Genomic DNA, 24,344 nt, shown 5'->3' on the forward strand with positions numbered 1-24,344 from the left:
GGGTTAGCACAGACATTGTTGACATCTTGAAAGCCAACTATGTTGTGTTGCTAACTTGGCTTGAGGAGAAAATATCAATTTACACATGTATGCCCTCTCTTTGACAGGTAGAATTGCGATGGTAAAAATGATTGTACTCCCTAATGTCCAATATTTGTTCATCAATATCCCTATACACATTCCTTTGCACTTCTTCCACTAAACTTGTGATGCTGGCCTGGACCAGTAAACAACTGAGGGTTAATTCCAACATGTTAACTCTTCCCTTCGAACAGGATGGCCTTGGTGCCCCGGAAATGGAACTCTACTACTCTTACGCCCAGGCACACTTTGCACACTACTAGATTCATCCCACTTTGTTCCAGCCACACTGCACTATTGAAAAGGTCAGTATAACACCCTGCCCTTTGTTCACCACTCTCTACCTTCCTGTCTGTTGGCTGAGGACAGTCATTGACAATGCAGCCTGTACTATCTAGGTGTGGGACTGGCTGAGCCTTCGAGCTTGTGTGCCTTGTGTCTACCTGCCCAATATGCCCACAAAGTGCATGGGGTGGCACATACTGACCCTTTTGGGGACATTGGGGATCATACCAACGGTGTACCCCTTTCTTACACTGAAAGCATGTAGCTGGCCCCCTTGGAACAGGTTTACCTGTCGTGGGTTTTGACTTTTTCTCAGGGGGAGGCTGGGAACCCTTACGTTGGTTCCCTTAGGAAGTACTTTGGGGCCTGTTAAAAGGGCGACCTCCGGGGAGTCCGATGGTGTCGGACTGACCACCCCGAGAGGCACCGTTCCGTAAGGAAGTAGCCGAGCGCCGCTGAGAAGCTTCCTGGGTGAGGTCCTTCTCCTAGGATCGTACAGCCAAGTAATCCCCTCCCACCACAAAGGGACACAACCCGGGTATCAATGCTCACAAGTCGTTTATCAGAATTAAAGGTAGGTCTCCGTGGCAATATTTACAGGCGGATCAGGGGTTGGTTAGGAACGGGGGTAGCGGGACAGTCTCAGTATCAGCACGGGACGTCGTCCGCCGGGTTCGAGGGGTCGCTTCGGTGAGGTCGAGCCGCGACGAGGTCAGCAGGGCTCCGGTGGTTGCTTCAGCGAGGTCGAGCGCGACGAGGTCAGCAGGGCTCTGATGTTCCGTGAGGGTCTTCTTCTCAGCAAGGGGGAGCCACGACGCAGTCAGCAGGGCTCGAGTTCTTAGTTCCAGGCAATGAGTCTCTCTCCGTAGGGTCAGCCGCGATCAGATCAGCAGGGCTCTGGACTCCAGGATACAACTACTCCTGGTTGTGGGTTGCCCCAGATATATGGCTGGAGCCCTTTGATGTCTGGACCCTCGCGCCGGGGGGCCGGAGGGGCTGGAATGAGAGAGTCCAGACACCCAGCGGGGGGTGGAGCCATCGCCCAGGGAGGCCGGAGGTCGATCGGACCCAGGCGTCGGGGGCCGGTGGGAGGCCCCATCGAAACTCCCCTCCTCCGGGATCTGTGGAGTGGCCACTCGACCCCCTTGGGTCGGGTCTTGGCGCCTCGATGTCGGGGCTTCGCGGGGACCGAGGCCCGGGCGGGCCGCGTCGCGAAGGCTGATGCGGGTAGCGGGGTACAATCTCGGGGGGCTTCGAAGGGTTGGGGTTGCCCCCGTTTGGTCTGGTAGGAGGGTTCGGGACCACGCCACGAGGCCGGGTCCAACAGGCGTCCCCCCCAGCGGAAGGCAGGGAGAGTCACCCATCTTCTTGGGTGTTCTCCTCGCCGAGGCCTAAGAAGCGTGATAGGCCGTCGGCGTTGGCGTGGTCGTTGCCGGGCCGATGGTCTACAGTGAAGTCCATCCCCTGCAGAGAGATGGACCATCGCAACAACTTCGGGTTCTCGCCTCTCATCTGCATTAACCACCGCAAGGGCCGGTGGTCGGTTTGGACCCGGAAGTGGGTGCCGAAGAGGTAGGGCCGGAGCTTCTTGAGGGCCCACACCACGGCGAAGGCCTCCCGTTCAATGGTGCTCCATCTTTGCTCCCAGGGCAGCAGGCGCCGGCTGATGAAGGCCACCGGCTGGTCAATCCCCTCAGAGTTCACTTGGGACAAGACAGCCCCGACTCCGTATTCCGAGGCATCAGTCTGTACCACAAACTCTTTGCTGTAGTCGGGAGCTTGTAGCACGGGGGCGGTACACATTGCTGTCTTGAGGGTCTCGAAGGCCGCCTGACAGAGGGGCATCCAGTGCACCTTCTTGGGTTGTTTCTTTGAGGTGAGCTCCGTGAGGGGGCCCACAATGCTTCCGTAGTTCTTAATGAACCGCCGGTAATAGCCCGTGAGTCCCAGGAAGGCCCTCACAGCGGTTTGGGTGGCTGGGGGCTCCCAGGCCATGATGGCGTTGATATTTGGCTGGAGGGGAGCCACATGGCCGCTCCCCACTTGATGTCCCAGATAGGTTACGGATCCTTGGCCCATCTGACATTTGCTGGCTTTTATTGTGAGCCTGGCCCTTTGGAGGGCGGTCAGAACCTCCCAGAGGTGCCTCAGGTGTTCGGCCCAGGGGCTGCTGAACACCGCAACATCGTCCAGGTAGGCGGCGCTGAACGCTTCTAGGCCGGCCAGTACCTTGTTCACTAGTCTTTGAAAGGTCGCCAGGGCATTCTTCATGCCGAAGGGCATCACTCGGAAGTGGTAGTGGCCATCAGGGGTGGAGAAAGCAGAACGCTCTTGGGCGCCCGGTGTGAGCCTGATCTGCCAGTATCCGGCGGTGAGGTCAAAGGTGCTAAGGTAGCGGGCTGCCCCTAGGCGGTCGATCAGTTCATCTGCCCGAGGAATGGGATGGGCATCGGTTTTGGTGACGGCATTTAATCCCCGATAAACCACGCAAAACCGGAGCTCCGGGGTGGTGCCCGGGGCGGCAGCTTTCGGCACCAGGACCACAGGGCTGGCCCAGGGACTGTCGGAGGGCTCGATGACCCCCAGGGCCAACATCTTGGAGACCTCGGCGTGGATGCAGGCCCGCACCCGGTCGGGACTCGGTAGGCTCGGTGTCGCACGGGGGGACTGTCCCCGGTGTCGACATCGTGGACGCACCATCGGGTGACTCCGGGAGTGAGGGAGAAGAGAGCAGCGAAGTGATGCAGCAGTCCTTGACACTCTTGGCGCTGCTCTGCAGTCAGGGTGGCGGAGAGGATGACTCCCTCTACGGACCCGTCCTTTTCGGAGGTTCTCAGGAGGTCGGGTAGGGGCTCGGAGTCGTCCTCGGCCCCATCGTCCATAGCCATCAGCAGGCTAAGTTCCGTTCGGGCAAAGTGGGGTTTGAGCCTGTTGGCGTGGAGAACCCAGAGGGGGTTCCTGGGGGACTCCATGTCGACCAGGTAGGTGACGGGGCTCTTTCTCTCTACCACCTTGAAGGGCCCGGTCCGTTTGTCCTGGAGAGCACAAGGGTCAACGGGCGACATGACCCAGACCTGCTGGCCTGGCTCGAACTCGATGGAGGAGGCGTTCTGGTCATACCAGCGTTTCATTTCCTCCTGGCTGGCCTCGAGGTTGGCTTCGGCCAGTTCCCTGAATTTCCGGGTTTGATTTCGCAGGGTCAGGAGGTACCGGTAGACGTCGTGTGGAAATATGGATTTTTCTGGTCAGTTATGTCCCCTATCTTGGACCCCAACGGTTCTATGTGCATGTTACAAGTACATGTATGTTCCCTCCAGTTCCAGTTATGAAGACGCAAATACATGTGCGTCCACCGTTAACATGTCCTCTGTTGATCCGCCATGAATGGGCCGGATATTCCATTCCTAAGTACGAAAGGCCACCGCCTTTATATGGTTCACTTATGCCATTTTACAGTCCAGGCAAGTAGGCCCTGATTCTGTCGTCAAACTCTTCTTGCCTTCTGCCTCTGAAAGCTCCAGTCTGAGCCTGCATCTGTGACCATGAACTTTGTCTCATTCTCTGCGCGGCTCACGAAGCCTGACATCAGCCTATTCTCTGCCAAGAACTGTATTTCACCTTCGAGTTATCTGCTTCCCCCTCAGCCGATGCATTCCTGCCTAGTAGTTTAAGTAAACATTCTTCCAGCCACCGAGCAAAAGGCCCGGCTTCTCTGCCCTTATGCAAGTAATTCATAGTCCTGTTACTATGGAATATTCCTGCCCTCGCATTTAGTGTAGACACTTAGACGCTTGTACACGCACGCACAGTCAGTATAGAATAGATTCTGTTCGAGAGTCCTTCTTTATGGATAACATAGTTCTTTAAACATAGGATGTTAGATATGATTTGGGATTAGGTTGACTTGACCCCCCAGACTTCTTGTCTCCACATGTAGAGCTAAATGTCAAGTCCCCTTCACCCCCTAGTTACACGTCAATTACACGTCATGCTGCTGCGCGCGCATCTATGCCAAGTATTATTTTATGGATCCACCTATATGTGACATCATAACCAATTACGTTCCTTTTTACTCCTTAGTACACCCATTTTTGGTTACGCAGATAAAACGTCATTTTCCTTATCAATTGTTACGCCTACTGCATTCGCCTCATTGTAATGTAAGATCTATAAAAGTCATTTCATGTCAATAATGTATGTACTTCACTTCCTGAACCTCCGTGGTGATGGAACTTGGAGCAACCGATTATAATCGTTCATTGGAATAAAGCCCATTCCGAACCTCTAATACCACGGATTCTGCCTCTCATTTTACTGAGCTGTTTTATTATGTTTCTGTATCAAATTAAGTCCAGGTAAAGGAATTTTATTTACCACAAGAATGGCGCCCGAACAGGGACACTTTCTCATCTCACGCGCCGGCGGTGAGTTGCAGGCCCGGTCTCCTGCCACAGCTGGACGGACAATTACGCGTACCAGCAGGATTTCCTGTATCTCCCTCCGGTCAAACGGGGGCGACTGAGACTGCGATCAACACCCAGACGAGGCGGTGAGAAGTGCGAAGTATCCCGACCAGAGCCTAGCTGAGAGAGCAAGATCCGAGGTATACAGAGACCCACCAGTTCGAAGTCGAGTCCAGTTTCCGACGAGTCGAGTCGAGTCCAGTCCGGTTCAAGTTCAAGTTACCGAGGCCTTCCGTTTCCGAAGCTACCCGGTGAGTACCATTACTGGGGAGGCATCTCTGACGTGCACATAGGTTGTGCCGGTCAAGACGGGTTTGGGTACACAAATCCGGTCTGCACTGTTTCAGCAGTGTATCTGTACTGTTTAGCAGTATATCAAGTATTCCGAAGTATCTAGTTATTGTCAAAGAATTATGCTTGGTGATTAGTTATGCAGACGATCATCATTGTTGGTTATTTTAAAGGTTAAGAATGTTTAATGTTTAATGTTTAATGTGTTAAACGTCCTGCATATTGTGGTATGAATGGTTGTTCATTATTGTGCTTTTGTACTAAGTGTGTTCAAAATCAAGTATCAGATCAGTTCTCAATATGCCGTTCTTTTCGAAACTAAGACAGATCACTACAAGAAAAGGGGTACTCGAGGAAGCCGTTCCCATTCCTCCTAGGGACACTCCAGGGTACTTCATGTATCATAAACATGGCCTAGACGCCATATTATTTCTTGATTTATGGGTAGACTACACCAAGGAATTACCAGAAAGTCAGAGGTGGCCCACAGCGGGAACCTGGGATGCAGAGTGCATCATGAAAGTAGAAGAAGAGTTATGGAAAAGGAAAGTCAGACAGTCACAGAAAGACGCCGTTGAGTTATGGCGTAAAGAATCACATAGACGAACAGAAAAAGCACGTAGACAGGAGGAGAAGAGTAAAGAGAATTCCAATAAAGTTCAAGAAAATCTATTAATTGAGGAAGGTATCCGAGTGAAATCAGAACAAGTAGACAGACAAAGAAATGCCCTTATGAATGGTATGTATCCCCTTCTGGCCGAAGGATTACCTAAGGCTACTCCAGAAATAACGAAAGACTTGCCACCCCCATTGTTCCCAATAAAGGTACATCCTAAGGGGCATCCTAGAACCGCAGAAGACGTTTTTCTTTCCTCATATTTAGATGACGCAGCTCCCGAGTATGCTAATTCCGCCCCACATAGACCGCATACCAGGGAGATCCAACGCCAAGATCCAGTACCCGTATCCCTACAGCAACAGATCGAGTCACAAGTTCCGGCAAGCACATCTGTTTCTGCATCCGCTCCTACAGCTACTTCGATAGCTGTGTCCACACCAGTAGTTGCTGTGTCACGTTCAACGAATCCTTTCACACCCGACACCCCAGATGGGGCTACGGGAGGTGCTACCAATATTTTTTCTACGCCACCCAGAATAAATAAACTTACTTTTCAAGAGTCAGCACATTCACGTACACCCAAACTCATAAGTGCCCGTACGCTGAAGGAACTTCTTATAGATTGCAGATATGACCCTGTGCCCGGTAAAGAGGACGAAATGACCCTGGCATCATTGCGTATCAGACGAGCCGCAGTGTATTTAGGGAAGTTACCAGGAATGACTGCGCATCTAGATAAAATATATCATTTTGTCCAAACAGGGCGAGATCCAGAATGTATTAACAGAGCTATGGAATACCAGAAAGTAGAGATACAGGGGGAACTGTTACGTTTCCTCATAAATTGTGTGATCAGAAATCAAGACCGACCAGGGGTAGACCCGGAAGCAATGCAAATGGAGTCAGAATATATCAGAAGGAAGACATGATAAGCAAAATTGTATAATAGCCATGTGCCGAAAGATCCGTAAAGAAATAGAACGCCTACACGAAGAGAGATTAGAGGTAGACGAGTTCGAACAAAGCGAGGAAGAAGGGTCAGGACTGCCCACAGGACAGTCGGACACCATAGCCTATGTAGGTAGAGGAAGATCTTGTAATAGTAATAGATGTCTTATTGACCCGATACGTCCGATATGTCCAGACAATAACAGGAGTTTCCCAACACCCATAGTCCATATAAGGTCTAACGAGCATTCGTTCCAAGCAGCTGACAAACTACTCCGAGAACGAAGGGGTTATCATTTCCTCGATTCTATGGATGAACAAGATTTAGCCAGGGCAGCTGTCCATTGGGTGGACAGTCCCGGAAAATATAGTGATGATACAGTAGCACGCACATTTTTGAATCTCACCCCAGATGAACAGCGGTTAGCTGGGATTTATATGATTCAACAACTCATTATACTATATCGGAGTCAGCGTTCGGACCCTGGTCCCTTACCTGACATATTGACTGAATTGCTTATGAATAAATGGAGAGGTGCAGGTACTAAATTAATTAAAGAAATTCTAGAATCAAGGAAGCAGTATATTCTTTTTGTATGTTCAGACCGTGTCTCATTGCCCGTCAAGGAAAGAACCACGTATTACATGGATAGACAGAATCCCTTACGAGAAGTGCACCCAATAAAGGGCGAGGACAACGAGTTCAAGCGCGTATTTGTATATACGCCCATATCAAAAATAGAATTGTTACAAATGAAGAAAGTGGTACCCAGTCATGACAAAGACCCAGCGGGTTTTCACCGAGAAATTAAAGACATGTTACTCATGGGAGAGTATACCTATCCCGACATTATGACAATATTAAAGGTATTGATGCCTGCTGGCATTTATGAGAAACTCAAGGAAAAAGAGTGGGAGGTAGGAGACCAAAAGATAGAATGGTCAGTGTTAGAAGCGGAAGAAAAGGCCCGAACTGCAGGAGCAGGACTTGGGGATAAAACTAAAGCACTACCAGGTTTATTAGTACAGGTACTGCCACGTTTATTAACTACGAAAAAGGAAGATTGGGGTACAATTTCAGCCTGTAAACAGAAGCAAGATGAAGACACTAGTGATTACTATGCCCGATTTGAAAAATGTTTTGGTATAAATAGTGGCATAAAAGCAAGTAGCGAATCATACCCGCATCTGTTTGTAACAAAATTAGTAGAAAATGCCCTGCCCCAAGTAAAGAATAGAGTATTAAAATTCGAGAGTACCTGGCAAGGTAACACTCCATCACAAATGTTACAAATGTTACAGTACCATCACAATAGAATTAGAGAGGAACAAGAACATGAACACAGACGCATGAAAGACACGAAAATGAAAATGCTAGTTTCCCAGACAGTTCCAGCTGAAGGACATAAAAAGGGTATGACACATTCCGATTCAGCAGGACCTGTAAAAGGGACATGCAATTATTGTAAAAAGCCAGGTCATTACGTACACGACTGTCCAGTTTTAAAACATAATATCGCCATAGGTAAAACACAAGAAAGAGCACGGCCACTAAGACAAGATCAGAATGAACAAGGAGCTCTGCAGCATGCCCAGGCCATGCCAGCCGCACAACAGCCAATACAGTTTGTGCCAGCTGCACCACCGTTGCCTGTTGCTGCCACACAGACAACAACACGACAAATGTATCAGACCGCACAGTATGAATATCCTGAGTATCAGCGTTACGCATGAACTAGCCTAGAGAGGGAAGTTGACTTACCCCTTATCGAGATACCTGTAGATCAAGAAGGACCTTATGTACACAGTGAATTATTAGGCCAAGATAGAAAATTTTTACTCGATACAGGGGCAAGTCGAACAACTATAAAACGTAGTGAAGTTCCAGGGGCACCCCTCTCAGGCTCACAAAATATTTCCCTTGGTTTTTCAGGAAAACCTATTGTTAATGAAGTGTCACAACCTCTGCCACTTACGATAGGACCTCTGACCCGAACTACAGATTTATTGCTTACTAAATCATGTCCAGAAAACCTGTTAGGAATAAAAACATTAAAAGCTCTAGGAGCTATAATATGTTGTTCTCCGGAAGGAGTAAGATTGTTTTTACGTGATTTTAAAGGTCACTATGTATCTAGAGACATGGATCCCCGACTGCAGACTTTACCTACACGTCTATGGGCACAAGGCCCTACTGATGTTGGTTGCATGAATATTACACCATATCGAGTCACATTAAAGGCAGGAGTGGTGCTACCACGAATGCGACAATACAAGTTACCACCAGATGCTGTAGTGGCTTTACTACAAATCATTGACGAGCTCATTGCCCAAGGAGTGGTTGTAGAAACCGACTCCAATATATGTAATTCACCAATAATTCCGATTCTTAAACTAACAGATCCAAAGGCCCCGCCAGTATATCGATTGGTTATTGATCTGCGCGAATTAAACAAGTGCATTGTGCCACAATTTCCTGTGGTCCCAGATATCTCGTCATTGCTGACAGCCATTGATTCCGAAGCAACATTCTTTACTGTAATCGATCTCAAGAATGCCTTTTTCAGCGTCCCAATAGATCCGGAAAGCCAATATTTGTTCGGATTTAGTTTAAATGGACGTAGCTTTAAATTCTCACGCGCACCTCAAGGATTTACAGAAAGCCCCAGCATCTATAGCCAAGCACTGAAACGAGAACTTGACAGTATCCACATGCCAGTTAACACTGCCCTGCTTCAATACGTCGATGATCTGCTGATCACCGCAAGAAGCGAACCGGAATGTGAAAAAGCATCACTGACAGTTTTACAATTTCTAGCCGAAAAGGGGCACAAGGTGTCCCCTTCTAAGCTGCAATTCTGTGTCCAGCGAGTTATTTATCTTGGACACTCGCTGTCCAAGGAGGGAAGGCAGCTTACACCGGACCGCATTCAGTTAATAGCTAACATGCCAACACCCAAGACACAAAAGGAGGTGCGGGCTTTCATAGGTCTCACATCATATTGCAGGCAGTGGATCCCTCAGTACGCATTTCTAGCAAAACCACTCATTCAGTTAACCACACAGGAGGCAGCCACATCGACTGTTCTCCCTTGGACTCAGGAACATACACAAGCTTTTGAAAGCCTAAAGAAAGCTTTATGTCAAGCACCTGTTTTAGCAACGCCATGTTATAGAAAACAGTTTACACTCTTTGTTACAGAACGCGAAGGTACTGCTTTGTCAGTACTCACACAGGAACAAGCAGGAGCACACAAACCATGTGCTTATTTTTCTAGTACATTAGATCCCGTAGCTCAGGCTTTGCCTGCATGCCTGAAATCAGTGGCAGCGACAGCTTTAGCAATCAGACAAAGCGATGCCATAGTGTTAGGACATCCATTGACAGTTCAAGTACCACACGCAGTAGAGGTTCTTGTAAACAGAACACAAACACAACACTTGACTATAGCGCGACTTACAGGATACGAGCTTACATTGTTTCAGCCACACATAGAAATCAGACGCTGTAACACATTGAATCCTGCCACACTTTTGCCAGTAACCGGAACAGACCCACTAGCTCATGACTGTATTGAAGTTATTACTATAACGACAAAACCCAGACAAGACTTAACCGATGTCCCATTGTCAGATCCAGACCTGACATTGTATGTAGATGGTTCATGTATGAGAACAAGTACAGGAGAGTTAGTGGCTGCTTACGCAGTCACAACAGATACTGAAGTCATTGAAACTAATCGTATAAATACTTTGTCAGCTCAAGCCGCAGAGCTCATCGCTCTGACACAAGCCTGTATTCAAGCCACAAGTAAAAAAAGTCAACATATACACTGATTCACGTTATGCATTCGGAGTTGTACATGACTTCGGCGTGCTGTGGCGAGAGAGAGGTTATTTAACTTCCCACGGTGCCCACATTCAGCACGGACCCCTCATTCATGCCTTATTAGATGCAATACATCTACCCACGGCAATATCAATTATGAAATGTAAAGCTCATACGAAAGTTACTGATATCATTTCTCAAGGCAATGATCTAGCCGACAGAACAGCTAAACAGACTGCTCAAACTCAAACCCCCGACATGATGAAGACAATAGTCCCGACACCGACACAGTGTATGACAGTTAAAGATCCTACTCTTGACGTAATTGACATACAGACACATGCTACACCAGACGAAATAAAGAAATAGACTGAATTAGGAGGGATCCAGACGGACCAAGGATGGATGATGAAGGAAAAGTCTGTATGGTTCCTTCCTGATTCAATGGTCCAAGTTATAATTAACACTATACATAGTCCAGCACATCTAGGAGAAAAAGCTATGCTAGACAGCATTCAACACATTTGGTTCAATAAACATTTACGAGCAGCAGCCAAACAAAAAGTCCGTACCTGTATGATCTGTTGCCAGTTCAACCCAGGAAAAAGCGTTCCCGTAGAACAGGGTGGATTTCATCCTCCTGATCACCCTTTTGAAGCCCTCCAGATGGACTATATCCAGATGGAACGATGTCGAGGATTCAAATATGTTCTCGTAGTTGTCTGCGCTCTGTCCCGTTGGACGGAGGCATACCCGGTTTCAGATTACACTGCCCCGACTACTGCCAAACAGTTAGTTCGAGAATTCTTCCCACGATACGGTTTACCACGTGTTGTCTACTCAGATAACGGCCAGCCGTTCTCATCCGAATTAATGAAACATGTTTCACTTCTGTTAGGATATCAGTGGAAATTCCACTGCGTCCGACACCCCGAGGCAGCAGGTCTCGTAGAAAGACATAATCAGATACTGAAAATCAGATTGTCCAAAATATGCAGAGAGAAAGGTGTTGACTGGGTAGTAGCGTTACCAGTTGCACTCTTTTACATGAGAATGGTAGCACACTCTCGAACAGGGCTATCCCCGTATGAGGTGATCTTCGGCAGACCACCAAATATGTGGGGGACGCCTATACCACGCAAAATAACTGATGTTGACTGTAATATGCTGACAGATTACTTGGCTTCCTTGATGTCTGCACTACAATCTTGTCGTTCACAGGTAGCTGCAGCTTTTCCCGACAACACTGAGGTGAAACCCCATGACGTAGTTCCGGGTGATCTCGTATTTGTGAGAAATTTCGACCGAAAGACTCAGCTGGAGCCCAGGTGGAAGACACCCAAGTTGGTTCTGCTCACGACAAGGACAGCCGTGAAGATCGAGGGCCGCAAGGGCTGGATTCATTCAAGTCATATCAAGAAATTTCATGGACTATCCTCGGATATAGACATTGTGCCCTGCACTCCCTCACAGACTGATTCAAAACTTCCTTTTGTTGAACAGAGCAACTCTGAACACTATAAACTAAAGCTTAGGCCCAACCAGTCGAGCAATTTGATTGTTTAAGTCCTCTCCAAGGTGAAGCGGTTGAATTGTCTCTGACATGTATCCCTTGGACCTGAGTAGAGAAAGCACCCGGAAAATGTTGAAACGACAGGCGTATTGTAAATCACTGCGTAGCCACTGTATAGTGACATTATTAATCTTGTTTTTCTTAAGTCTTTTAATAATTACTGCAAGTATATTGTTGCACATATATTACCCTATTGCCAGAAATGTTTACAATGTTACTGCTGAACATTCTTTTAGTGACCTACCGCCGCATGAATTGTCTTATAGACTTGCGCTGCGCAATAACACTTTCATTAGTATGTTACATCATTCCCATCAGACTAGTAATGCCACCAATTGTTGGGTGTGTGGCCGACTCCCTCCCTATCAGAATTATGAAGGAGTCCTGCCTTTCTTTCCACATCCGTTTACACATAATGGCTCCTGTGGAGCATGGTTTAGTTTAATCAATTCCATAGACTCAGACACAGCAGTTTACCAAGATCATTGGGTATGGGGAAACCTGAACCTAGTTTTACTCAAGGTCTGCTACCCTGACAAGGAGGGTCGCCCCAAAAGAACAGGAAATGATCTAGAAAATGAAGTATATGGATTAGGTAATTTTACACCTAATCTCATGATTCTAAATGTCGTATCCGAAGTTGAACTAGTCTTACCCACCATGTCAGTATTCCCAGCGAAGGGTGAATTGTGTGTAAGAAAGGTTGGTTCCATACATATGGGCCATAGTAAATGCACTACTACAGTAGAATTCAGTGATCAAGGCAAATCTTCATTTAGAGCTTATCGCCACTCCTACTTTATATGTGGTCAGACTGCATATATGCGTCTACCTCTAGATTGGGATGGTACCTGCTACATTGCATTCCTTTTGCCACCTGTTTTCCTAGCTCCTCCTGATTATTATAGAAATATTCATTTAGTACACAACAGAGAGCGGAGAGATCTCCCAATTGTCGATTACACTGAAACAGCATGGGAAAAATACACAGATTTCAATAAAGGCATCTTTCCCTATATAGGTACTGTTACTAATAGTAAACTAATACGTAGATTAACTAGAACCCTTGAAGCAGTAGTGAATGAAACTATTTCCGCCTTAGGCAATTTAACAGAAGAGCAGTCTGCTATGCGGATTGTTGTGCTTCAAAATCGTCTTGTCCTTGACGTCATCCTGGCTGATAGGGGCGGAGCTTGTAGGGTCATCGGATCAAGCTGCTGCGTATTCATACCAGAAAATTCGCCATCAGTATATAAAGCCATAACTCGCCTTCATAAGATTGTAAACCAGATACACCAGAACCCAGGCACTTGGACTTGGTCCAGTTGGTTTTGGAGTGTGATATCAGCCTGGGGATGGAGAGTCCTATCTTTCCTAGGTATTGGCCTTCTCATACTATTCAGTTGCTGTCTATGTCTACAATGTGGACCAGCGATCTGTGGCCTGTGTGCCACATCGTGTATTCCACCACCAAGATTTCATTCGTCACGGAAGAAGAAAGAAGAACAAATGATGCTATATGAACAGATCAATGGATTAATGAAGATTGATATCTCTTGACGGGCAAGTAGGGGACAAGGAGGGAATGTGGAAATATGGATTTTTCTGGTCAGTTATGTCCCCTATCTTGGACCCCAACGGTTCTATGTGCATGTTACAAGTACATGTATGTTCCCTCCAGTTCCAGTTATGAAGACGCAAATACATGTGCGTCCACCGTTAACATGTCCTCTGTTGATCCGCCATGAATGGGCCGGATATTCCATTCCTAAGTACGAAAGGCCACCGCCTTTATATGGTTCACTTATGCCATTTTACAGTCCAGGCAAGTAGGCCCTGATTCTGTCGTCAAACTCTTCTTGCCTTCTGCCTCTGAAAGCTCCAGTCTGAGCCTGCATCTGTGACCATGAACTTTGTCTCATTCTCTGCGCGGCTCACGAAGCCTGACATCAGCCTATTCTCTGCCAAGAACTGTATTTCACCTTCGAGTTATCTGCTTCCCCCTCAGCCGATGCATTCCTGCCTAGTAGTTTAAGTAAACATTCTTCCAGCCACCGAGCAAAAGGCCCGGCTTCTCTGCCCTTATGCAAGTAATTCATAGTCCTGTTACTATGGAATATTCCTGCCCTCGCATTTAGTGTAGACACTTAGACGCTTGTACACGCACGCACAGTCAGTATAGAATAGATTCTGTTCGAGAGTCCTTCTTTATGGATAACATAGTTCTTTAAACATAGGATGTTAGATATGATTTGGGATTAGGTTGACTTGACCCCCCAGACTTCTTGTCTCCACATGTAGAGCTAAATGTCAAGTCCCCTTCACCCCCTAGTTACACGTCAATTACACGTCATGCTGCTGCGCGCGCATCTATGCCAAGTATTATCTTATGGATCCACCTATATGTGACATCATAACCAATTACGTTCCTTTTTACTCCTTATTACACCCATTTTTGGTTACGCAGATAAAACGTCATTTTCCTTATCAATTGTTACGCCTACTGCATTCGCCTCATTGTAATGTAAGATCTATAAAAGTCATTTCATGTCAATAATGTATGTACTTCACTTCCTGAACCTCCGTGGTGATGGAACTTGGAGCAACCGATTATAATCGTTCATTGGAATAAAGCCCATTCCGAACCTCTAATACCACGGATTCTGCCTCTCATTTTACTGAGCTGTTTTATTATGTTTCTGTATCAAATTAAGTCCAGGTAAAGGAATTTTATTTACCACAGTCGGGCGGAGCATCCTGGACGGTAGTCTCCCAGCCTTCTTTGACCAGGCTGAGGGGGCCCCAGACAGGGTGTCCATACAAGAGTTGGAAGGGGCTGAACCCCAGAGACTTCTGCGGGACCTCCCGATAGGCAAACAGGAGGCAGGGCAGCAGGACGTCCCATTTGCGTCTTAGGGGCTCCTCCAGGCCCTTGATCATTCCTTTCAATGTCCGGTTAAATCGTTCGACTAGTCCGTTCCCCTGGGGGTGGTACGGGGTGGTGAACTTGTAGGTGACCCCGCATTGTTGCCACAGGGACTGCATATACTTTGAGATGAAGTTCGTGCCTCGGTCGCTCACGACCTCCCGGGGGAAACCCACTATGGAGAAGATTCCCATTAAGGCCCGGCCCACTACGGGGGCCGTCACTGTTCGGAGAGGGATGGCCTCAGGGTATCGGGTGGCATGATCGACCAGGACGAGGATGAAGCGATGTACTTGGGAGGTTCGGGGGTCCAGGGGCCCCACGATGTCGATCCCCACCCGCTCGAACGGGGTGTTTACTATTGGAAAGGGCTGGAGCGGGGCTTTGACTTTTCCCCCACTCTTCCCGCTGGCTTGGCAGGTCGGGCAGGTGCGGCAATGGTTGTCCACATCCTTCCGCATTCGGGGCCAGTAGAAGTGGGTCACCAGGCGGCTGTAGGTTTTGTCTTGCCCCAGGTGCCCGGCGAGGGGCACATCATGCACCAGATTGAGGAGGAAGTCTCGGAATCGGAGGAGGACCACCAGCACTCGACTGGCCCCCAGTTCTGCGGTCTTCTGCTCGCTGTAGAGGAGGTCATTGTCCCAATAGACCCAGTGGGTCCCCGTTTGTTCTCCGGTGGCCTGGGAGGCTGCTTGCTGTCGGGTCCCTTCGAGGGAGGGGCAGGTTTTCTGTTCTTGGTGGAACTGCTCCCTGGTGGGGCCACCTTCTTGGCGCCATTGGGCGAGTTCGGGTAGGTCGCCGAGTGCGGCGACCTCGTCCGGGGGGACTTCTGGCGGCCCGGACTGAGCGTCGGCTTCTTCTTCGACGGAGGGGGGTGGTGGTTCGGGCCACGCCGGCTCTTTGGGGGGAGCAGGTGTGCTCGGCTGGATGGCCCGGGCGGTCGTGGACCGGGTGGTTGCGCAAACCCACTCGGGCAGTCCCAGCATTCCCAGATGCTCTCGGCGCTCGACGTGGGCCCAGGGGGAACTTTCCAGGTCGTTCCCCAGGAGGCAGCCTACGGGGCGTCATCGCGGACGGTCACCTTCAGCATGCCCGACACTCCCCCCCACTCGAAGGGAATCCGGGCCATCTGGCACAAGCTCTCGGTGTTGTGTGACGGGGCACAGTACATTAGGCATGATCTGTTCGGGGGTCACCAAGTGGCAGCGGACGGCTGTCACGCTGGCTCCAGTGTCGCGGAGGGCTTCGGCCCGGCGTCCATTAATGGTGACCCACTGTTGATACTTCTGGGTGTTGCTCGGGATGGGAGCCCGGGGCACCATTTCCTGGCTGCCCAGGCATACCAAGGTCATGGCGGCGGGTTCCCATTCGGTTGGCTCTGCTTCGTCGTTCTCTTCATCTTCTCTCCCTTCTCCCAGGGCTGCGGCTGCCAACTGGTGGGGGGTGGCCCGGTGTCCTGGCTCGTCGGTTCACGGGGCAGGTCGGGTCACTGGCATAGTGCCCTGGCTGTTGACAGTTGTAGCACGTTACCGTCGGTCGAGGCCCTGGTCGGGCTAGGGGGGCCCCTCTTCGGGCGGGGGATGGGGACATGCGGTTCGGGGGCGGTCCCCGGGGAGGACTCCGGGGCGGCCCTGCTGGAAAGTCTCTGTTCCGGTTCGATCCCCCTCCTCCGCCGCACTGGCGGGGGGGCCCGGGTTGTTCCGTTGGTACTCCCCCATCGAGTTCCGAGGGACCCGGGTGTTCACCCATCGATCGGCCTCGGCGGCGAGCTTCCGCGGCTCGGTCAGCTTGCTGTCGAAGAGGTGCTGTCTCAGCTCAATAAAGCAGTTGTTGGAGAGGTGCTCCCATACAATGAGGTCGAACAGCTGTTCGTATGAGGTGACTTTGCTGCCCTTGATCCACCCTTTCAGGGCTCTGCTGAAAAAGTCTACGTATTCCACCCAGGTGGTACCGGGGAGCTTCCTGCAGTCCCGGAAGCGCTGGCGGTACATCTCTGAGGTGAGACCATAGCGGGTGAGCAGGGCCTCCTTCATATGGTCATAAGAGGTCATCACTGCGTCTGGGAGCTGTAGCAGGGTGTCTCTGCCTTCGCTGAGGAACCGTCCCCATAGGCCGACACCCCAATCTTTCCGGGGTACCCGATGGGCAGTCATGGCTACCTCGTAGGCTTTGAACCATTGTTGGATGTCGTTGTTCTTGTAGTACTCTTTGACGACATCCTTGGGGATATGTACTTTCGCCTCGGCCGGCGGAGGGTTGTCCCTGTTTCCGGGGGCGCCGGTCTCTCTATTTTTGGACTTAATTTCAAGTTCTTTAAGGCCCCGCTCATGCTCGAGGGTTAGCCTCCTCTCTTCCAGTTCTCGGTGCCGTTTTTTCTCCTCTATTTCTTCTTGCAACCGCAGTTGCTCTAGGGCCAATTTCTTTTCTGCTAGTAGGAGTTCGCCGTCCAGGCGGAGTCGGGCGAGCTCTATCTCGTGGGTCCGGACTCTCTCCCGTTCTCACATCTCTTCCGGGGAGAGGCCGGTCTCCATGCTAGTTCTTCTCCCATGTGCTGGGGCTGCGGCTGGTTGCTGGTGCGCGCTTGGCACCGGGTTTTCTTCGGTTTGGGGGGAAGCCGCTTCGGGCTCTATCCAGGCCCTTAGGGCTTTCTGCAGGTCTTCTTTTGTGTTTAATCCGGTGGTCGCGATGCCTTTGTCTTTACAAAACTGTTTTAGTTCCTTATGTGTATATTCCTCCAACCGTTCTTGTTGGAACTCCGCGGTTGGGGTGGTCTCTTGGTTGCTCATAGTTACTCTGTGTCTGGGTAGGTAGTGGGTGAGTTACTCGCTGTACGATTTGCGTCGGGCTCGGATCGCACCGCTGGCCACCAATGTTAGAAGGGCGACCTCCGGGGAGTCAGATGGTGTCGGACTGACCACCCCGAGAGGCACCGTTCCGTAAGGAAGTAGCCGAGCGCCGCTGAGAAGCCTCCTGGGCGAGGTCCTTCTCCTAGGATCGTACAGCCAAGTAATCCCCTCCCACCACAAAGGGACACAACCAGGGTATCAATGCTCACAAGTCGTTTATCAGAATTAAAGGTAGGTCTCCGTGGCAATATTTACAGGCGGATCAAGGGATCCAAAAGAATCTCAGTTGTTGGTTAGGAACGGGGGTAGCGGGACAGTCTCAGTATCAGCACGGGACGTCGTCCGCAGGGTTCGAGGGGTCGCTTCGGTGAGGTTGAGCCACGACGAGGTCAGCAGGGCTCCGGTGGTTGCTTCAGCGAGGTCGAGACGCGACGAGGTCAGCAGGGCTCCGATGTTCCGTGAGGGTCTTCTTCTCAGCAAGGGGGAGCCGCGACGCAGTCAGCAGGGCTCGAGTTCTTGGTTCCAGGCAATGAGTCTCTCTCCGTAGGGTCATCCGCGATCCGATCAGCAGGGCTCTGGACTCCAGGATACAACTACTCCTGGTTGTGGGTTGCCCCAGATATATGGCTGGAGCCATTTGATGTCCGAACCCTCATGCCGGGGGGCCGGAGGGGCCAGGATGAGAGAGTCCAGACACCCAGCGGGGGGGTGGAGCCATCGCCCAGGGAGGCCGGAGGGCGATTGGACCCAGGCGTCGGGGGCCGGCGGGAGGCCCCATCGAAACTCCCCTCCTCCGGGATCTGTGGAGTGGCCACTCGACCCCCTTGGGTCGGGTCTTGGCGCCTCAATGTCGGGGCTTCGCGGGGACCGAGGTCCGGGCGGGCCGTGTCGCGAAGGCTGATGCGGGTAGCGGGGTACAATCTCGGGGGGCTTCGAAGGGTTGGGGTTGCCCCCGTTTGGTCTGGTAGGAGGGTTCGGGACCACGCCACTATGCCGGGTCCAACAGGGCCCTTTCTGGAACTCCCTCTGTTTACCCTTGTCCCCCCACTCTTCTGCTGGGGACCCTGCCACCTTTGGTGGAATCTCCCACATGACCCTTGTGGACCCTGATATTGGCCCAGCGGTCCGCCTCCTCAGCAAGCTTCCTAAGGTTAGTTAACTTGCTATCAATAAGGTGCTGGCGTAGCTCTGGAAAACAGTTAGCAGACAAGTGATCCCATGCAAACAAATCATGGAGCACTTCAAAAGTATCCACTTTTCTACCCTTAACCCAACCATCCATAGCTCTGCAAAAGAAAGATAGATATTCTACCCAAGTGGATCCCTCCAGCTTCTTGCAACTCCTGAACCTCTGTCTATAGAGTTCTGGGGTCAAACCATACCTTGTCATCAGGACTTCCTTCACATGGGCATAAGACATCCTATTCTCACTGGGCAGGTCTAACAAAGTATCCCTCTCCTCAGTTACAAAGTGGCCCCACAACCCAGCTCCCCAATCCTTCTCAGGGACTGGGTGGGCCAACATTGCTATCTCATAGGCTGCAAACCACTGCCCAATATCCTCATGCTTGTGGAAATCTTTGATGACATCCTTGGGAATATACACTATGCTTTCTGAAGGCACAGATGGTGCGCTGCCACCAGAGGGAGCGATCTCTAAGACCTTTGCCTTGATCTCTTACTCCCTCAACTCCTCTCATGCTCCATTCTCATTCTCTCTCTCTCCAAGGACAACTTGTTATTCTCTATTTCCCTCTGACCCTCCATCTTAAGCTTAGCCATCTCCAGCTTCTGTGCCCTATTTCTCTCCCTGTCTTCTAGCTCTCTGGGGAACAGGTCTTTGGAAGAGATACTACTGCCAGGTGGGGACTGTACCCCTCCCCTGGCTGGAAACACTGGCCTATCCAGTTGCCCATCTGCATCCCCAGCTGGCTCCACCACCAACTCAGGAGCATTTCGTGCTTCTACCCAGGCCCTCAGCACCATTTGGTAGTAATCTTTTTTGGAAATGCCTGGTGTAGCAACTTTTAATTTCCTGCAGAGATGCTTGAGCTGTTTCAAAGTGTAGGTTTCCAACCTCTCTTCCTCAAAATCTAGATCCATAGATGCAACAGATGCTGGTCTACTCATGGCAGTAAGAATTGGCAGTTCTCAGGAAAACGAACAGTCCAAGGAAAAAAAATCTACCAAAAACGTATGTGGTCGCGTTTGGTCTGCACTCACTAGTAGTGTACACCAATTACTGTATATGAGTCACAAATGCAGGTCCAAATCCTCACCGCTGACGACCAATGTTAGAAATGGGGGTCTCTAGTTGGCAGAGGTAGGTACCTTTAACTAAATAGGGACCCTTGCTTCTAAGTCAGGGAAAGGGGATTACACTACTGGATAAGCCCTGCTCACCTCCTTGGTAGCTTGGCACAAGCTGACAGGCTTTGCTCTGAGGCAGTGTGTTAAGCATTTGTGAACACATACAGTAATACAGTGAAAACACTACAGATGGACACCACACAGGTTTTATAAAAAATAATTATTCTTTATATAGACTTATCAAGACCACAAACGACAAAATACACAATACTGTAATCAATAATAATTCTTCAAGATGGTAGAAATAGTTCAAAAATAGGTTATTCACTTAAAAACAGTCTTTAGCAACAGATAACCCCAACTGGATTTATCACAAACGTCGAGTTCAAAGAAATCCCAAAGTACGGCGCAGACCGCAAGTTGCGTAGCGCCGGGCCCAGAGTCAAAACAGACCCACAAAGAACAGTACCTTGGAAAAGCGAAAACAAAGACAGCTTACGGTGTTGGGGAGATGTGGCGTCATTGGCGCGTTGCAGTGTCGGTTCCTTGCTTCGGGGGAGATGATGCGTGGTGACCTGGATGATTGCGCAGGCAGGGGAGGCATCGGTTCATGACCGGAGAGAAAGTGACCTCACGATGGCGCTGAAACCACGGTTCCGTACGAGGTCGCGATACCGATGGATTCTTGACGACCCATGTCGATGATCGGCTATGCGATGATGTCGGGTTTGGAGTCGATGCGGCACAGCAGCAGGCATCAGGCCGGCGTCGCAAGACGGAACAGCACTAACGGCTACAGCAGGCTCACGATGTCGTTCGCTGGCGTCGATGTGGCACGGCGGCCGGCGGCGGGTCTACATTGCAAGAAGGAGCAGCGCTCACGGTTTCGTTGCAGATTATGGCGTCGGTGCTGTAGATTCCTTCTGTAGCCCTAAAACAGCAAGTTCCAGATGCAGGCAAACAGAAAGCATAAAGTCTGGTATCCCTGAGACTTCGGTCAGGAGGCAAGCTCAAATCAAGCCCTTGGAGTAATATTCTGCAAGATTATGAAAGTTCATTAAAAGTTCCTTCTCCTCTCCTTGGCAATGAAGACACCACTGCAGGCCAACCCAGCAACACAGCACACTGGCAGGGGGGCAGTCCAACTCCTAAGCTTCCTTGGTTCTTCTCCTTGGCAGAGGTTTGTCTTGTTGTTCCAGAAGTGATCTAAAGTCTTGGGGTCTGGGGCCCCATATTTATAATACTATACTCTTTGTTCTCTGAAGGCAGAGAGGCCTTGGCCTAGTCCAAACCAGTTCTGGTCAGTCCTGGAGCACTTTGTTGACAATACTCCTTCTTTCCTTTCACATTGTAGGCCACGGACGTCAGACGCATCACAGGAGGTGGCGCCAGCATTGTGGAGGGAAGGCACAGACCTATTCAGATCCCAGGTGCAACTCCTCCCATCCATCTACATGCAGATCTCTCTATTCAGCTCTGTGCTGACTCACCCTGTCTCCTGGAATACCCCAGCCCCTCTCACTCAAACTCCAGACAAGGAATACACAACCTAGCTGAGGCAGGCTTGGATAGTTAGGCAAAAAAATACCTACTTTCTAAAAGTGGTATTTTCAAACACGAATGTTAAAACCAACTTCACTATAAGATGTATTTTATCATTCTGAGTTCAGGCATACTAAGCTCGAATTTCTACTTAATTCCCTGAGTCAGTTAGGATTATAAGATGTTATAATCAAACTGCCCATTCTGGCCTATGGGGAACAGGTAGCCTTGCAATAGTGCCAAACGAAAATGGCTGTAATTCACTATTAGGACATGCCAATCACACCAGGGCATGTCCTACCTTATACTTACAATGCACCCTGTCCTTGGGCCTACCTTAGGGGTGTCTGATATGAAGATAAGGGAAAGTTTAGGGACTGACAAGTGGGTGCACTTGCCAAGTCGACATGGCAGTCAGAGACTGCATACAGGCTATGCAATGGCAGGCCGGAGGCACATTTTTCAAGCTGCTTCTGTGGGTGGCACAACCAGTGCTGCAAGCCCACTAACAGCATTTGATTTACAAGCCCTAGGCACACATGGTGCACTCTACTAGGGTCTGACAAGTATATCAAATAACCCAATCATGGAGTCACTAATCAATACATCAATTTAACATAGGGAGCACTTGCACTGTGGCACTGAATAGCAGTGGCACAGTGCCCAAAGCATCTAAAACCAGCAAACAGATCAAAAACAGAGGAGGCAATCATAAAAAAATGGAAGGGAGACTCACGCCAATGGTACCAGGTCTAACCATAACCATCTGCAACTCCTCACTATGGGTGATTTTTTTTCAGGTGAGCAATTCCTTTCTTTCCAACGTATACTTGCATCACTGCAGCATACCCCGCTTGATGTTTTCACGTACTATAGATTCCAGGCAGCCTTTAGAGCCATACACGGTATGCACCCAAAAGTCACCCCAACCCTTGTGCTTGACAAGCCATTAGACACATCTTCCCCTCAGAAATTGATTACACGTTTTACTACTGTGCAGACCCATTACTGGGTAGGTGACCTTGACCCCCCACTCATGGTGGACCAATGGCGTTATCATCTGAACTGACCAAGGCGCTCTCCCCAAATTATAAACTGTGCTTGCTACTGCTCTGCTTCCCCCATCGGATATATGGTACTCCTGCCCAGCTGTGTAGCTTTGGTCCCCTGAAGACGTGCGGTGTTGCAGATGAGGACAGACAGTGCCACCTTTCTTCACTGGGCACTGGACTGAACTGTGGTGGCTCGATTTTGGACCACAGTCTACGATACCATCACCGCCATACATAACCATCGTCCATACATTTTGAAAACATTTTCACTCATGAATAAAAATTCATGAGGGACCCATTTTGCCTTTGGGACTGGGCTTAATTTAGAAGGCAAAGGACAGTTTGTATAACTTTTGGGTGCAGCTACATCACAAAATATAACAGTATGCAAGTGGTTTAAAACCTACCTCCTTGAATCTGTCTAATATGGAGGGCCATGCCAATCCAAGGCACACTAATAATGTTCCCGGACAGCATCAAATCTGCATTTTCATTAATATGCACCTTGATACATATACATCTTCAAAGATAGTGGCTTTAAAGTTAAAAATACTTGGCTATATATGCTTACGTTCATGATATTTTGGTACTCGATATTTTCGGCTTGATATTTTTGTAGGACAACATTTTTGTACCAGATATTCAGACTTATAACCCTCACAAGGTGAGGCTGTGTGCACGGCTAGGTGTCCAGTTTTGGAAAAAATGCTACACTTTGATCATAATAAGAGGGGCTGACGATTGATGGCATCGTTCAATGGACACAAATATGTTTGAAGGATGAGAACCAACCCTGAAGTTTACACAATGGGGATAATTGTTCATATATTTTCAATGAGAGGCTGCCTGCTGGTGTGTGCAGCAAACATGGAGGTAGGATGTTAAGAATGTTGCCAATTGTTGAAAAAAGACACGGGATACTATAAAATGGGGATTATTTATTTAATAAAATCATAACTATTTATTGTCGTGCAAGGCCTTGGAACACTCTGCACAATGTTAACATTAAAACATTGTTCTGAAGAAAAAGTAAAAAAAAACATTGTTCTGAAGAAATTCTTCCTCCCAGCTCCTTTATGAGCAGAGCGTATTAATGCTACCTGCAGCAAAATTCAGCAGCATTATTTTTTTTTACACATTTTAAGCTATGGCAGACAGAGAAAAAACTGTGAAATGCTGAAACGTTCAGGGTGAAATCTTCCAACAATGAAAGAAAATTTTTAACGTGCATCCTAGACGTCTAGGGCAACATTTGAACAACACACATTGTATGCAGAGGAAAGCAGAAGGGAGGAAATATTTGGGGGCAGAGTCATGAGTGCACTGTCATCAGTAACTCAGGCAGTGTGGAAAAGTCACAGTGAAGCAGATACATAGGGGCTGGAGTCACACGGTTGTGTTGAAAGCGACATAGGTGCTGTTGTTTCATCAATTAGTGCATATGTTAATATGGGACCTTTGCTGCAATATGGGAAAGTCAATGTAGTTGGATCCTTATTCAGCCACTAGAGCTACATTACAGCTATGGCAAATTGTCCCACTTTGTCCAGGGGTGCACCCTTAAGCATATGTGACAGGA

Source organism: Triturus cristatus, chromosome 5_2 (assembly GCF_964204655.1).
Source record: "Triturus cristatus chromosome 5_2, aTriCri1.1, whole genome shotgun sequence".
In the NCBI taxonomy this organism is placed as follows: domain Eukaryota; kingdom Metazoa; phylum Chordata; class Amphibia; order Caudata; family Salamandridae; genus Triturus; species Triturus cristatus.